This window comes from Anarrhichthys ocellatus, unplaced genomic scaffold (assembly GCF_004355925.1).
Source record: "Anarrhichthys ocellatus isolate YVR2014 unplaced genomic scaffold, GSC_Weel_1.0 scaffold36, whole genome shotgun sequence".
NCBI lineage: Eukaryota > Metazoa > Chordata > Actinopteri > Perciformes > Anarhichadidae > Anarrhichthys > Anarrhichthys ocellatus.
This window is the reverse complement of record NW_022280066.1, coordinates 4,190,928-4,193,558: the sequence shown is the minus strand read 5'-3', so window position 1 is coordinate 4,193,558 and position 2,631 is coordinate 4,190,928. Positions and strand designations below refer to the sequence as shown.

General features: G+C 41.8%; 1 protein-coding gene across 1 annotated transcript in view; it reads right to left on the bottom strand.

The window, feature by feature from the left end:
• The window catches only part of sntg2 (syntrophin, gamma 2), a 77,584-nt gene that overhangs the window by 32,051 nt on the left and 42,902 nt on the right, over window positions 1–2,631 (bottom strand). The gene's annotated exons all lie outside the window — the stretch shown is intronic.

Sequence of the window (2,631 nt, the reverse complement as noted above, 5' to 3'; positions counted from 1 at the left end):
CACACACACACACACACACACACACACACACACACACACACACACACACTTCACTGAGGGCTCGTCTCACCTGAGGTTGTAGAATCACTTTCCAATAAACATTACAAACAGCAGCACTGTCTCAATGCCTAATTATCAAAAGTATAACTTTTTTTTCTTTATTTTGCAGCCCTAAAAAGCAAAGTGATTTTTTTTTTTGCGGGGAATGTTGGTTGAAAACAATCAAGTTTATCTCCTGTACAAGACCATCATCTCCCACATAGGAGATATTATCTTATCTCACCATCTTGTAATGAAATTATCGCTCAAATACGTCAACAGTTCAAATCTTCTCCTTTTAAGACAGCACCCTACACACTTTGGTTTTGCTGCTAAATTTGCTAAATTTGAGGCCAAAAGAATTAATAGGTATTTAAAAAAAATGCTTCATGAAAATTACCAATGTCCAATACTAAGATAGTACAATAATGAGATCAGCAGTACTGACAAAAGATGAGCTCGTAAGCAGTCAGAGTAATTCTGAATTAACAACCCTGTGCCGGGTTTTCGCAATCAGCCTGCTGCCACGTTCCCATTTCTCTATATAAGGAAATGTGCTTGCCTCAAAGTTTATCATGGATAAAGTAGTAACATTTTTGTAAAAGAAAAGAAAAAAACATACTGAAGAAATGTATATATTGTCCGAGGTGGGAGGCAGAAAAGTGTTTCCACGAGAGTTACGAAGATTGCATTTGTTTTTAAAAGACGCTATGGACTGTGGCTCGGGTTAAAAAAAGAAATGGTTTGATATTAAAGTTTATGCAAAAAAAGAAAAGAAAAAACAAGAAGAAAAACAAGGAAACAGGTGGAGTAGGAGGACAATGACCACTGATCTGTCAGCCCGAGATGAGTGCCTCTCCACCAGAGGATCATCCATAAGTGGGAGAAATGAGGGTGAAAATAATGATATTCAGCAAGGACTTTCACCCGGAGGTTATTTATTTCAGAGTTGTATTATAGGGCTCTATCGAATAGTTTGAAGCTTCATTCATAATGTTGACATTCCAATTCTAGATCAACACGGCACAGTTTTTTTTTTCTTTACACGTCTATATATTCTGCTATTTCTGTATTACTGTAAAAGATGAGGCTATATTTTTAGTACTATGATGTGTGTAATATTAGATTTCAGTGGTGGCTGCGTTGTTTCCGAGTGATCCAAACATTTAGAATAACTCCAGGACATTGTAAAGTCCAAAAGTCAACATGTGTTGAAAAAAGATGAAGAGGTAAGCAATCGAACAGCAATCGAACAGCACCATAAATTACATTGGCATAACCACAACAACATCAAATCATGTGTGATGGCATCATAAAATATGACAGACATTAGAAGCTTCATTCGAAAACCTCAATTGAAGCGTTGAAATATATATTTCAATTAAAACAATCGAGGATGAAAGATTTTAAATATTTGTTGGGATCTGACTATATGGCTTCGACATGTGCTGTGGAACAAAGAGAGAGAGTCAGGCCTTGCCTTTTGCAAGCAAAGGTTTCATCCTGATTGTAGTTTGATGAGCCACCAAACCCCCCCCAACTCTGGAGAAATTCACATTAGGGTGTGAGTTTCCTCCCCCAAATGCTACACTGCTCTCATTGGACGAGAGCAGGGATGCCGAGGCGGGACCTCCGGTAAGACGATCTTGCTCCCCCAAAAACTATGCATTCCTGAAGCTACCTAAAAGCAGCGCTGCAATCTAATTGGCCGAGAGCCAAGACACCCCAGGACCCCTGTGGTTCAGCCACTGTTCTACAAAACTACCTGCAACCCCCACCTCAATGCTTTTTCCCTTCGACCTCCGTCGAGCTAGGGAGCACACCAACGTTGTTTCCCTTTTCAACCAAATCCTAGGTCGAACAGTTTATATTCGCTGGCCGAATTCACCAAACTGTCTATTTTATCTTTGTTCGTATCCACGAAGCGAACCCCTTTAGTCCTGCAGAAGTGAAGAAGCAAGACTTCTTCAGAAAGAGAGAGAGAGAACTTCCACTCTCCACCAAGCGTCTCGTTTGCTCCGGACATAAGGACGCGAAAATCCCTAATCCAGACAACAGTGATTCTCTCCTACCGAGAGAACACCTCCCGCGGCCCGCAGCCACGCTGCCTGAGCCCACCGAAGCTCAGAAGAACCCCCCTCAATCACCACGATTGCATCGTACCGTAAGGCGAAATAGAGTCTGGGCAGAGTTAGAGAGAGTTCATTTCTGTTTATTTTATCTTGTTTGTGTGCTTAAAGTACTGTTCATTTTGATAACGTGGTGTATGCTTAATAATCGCCGACACTAATGGTCGCTGAGATCGTTGGGGTTGTGGAGAAGCTAGTGTATTTCATGCTACCGTGATCTGTGTTGAGCTAGCCGCCTAGTGAGGTCGAAGTTGCTTCTCTTCAGTTCAGGAGGTCAGAACTGCCGGCTGAGACAAAGAGTCGCGGTTCTTGCTCCCCTGGCTGAGAGGGCAATCTTCCATACTCCCGCGCGGAGCGAAGGATCTGAATCTTTTGTTTTATTTCATTTTGTTCCTTCCCCTTCTCTTTTACTAATCCACACACACACACACACACACACACACACACACACACACACACACAC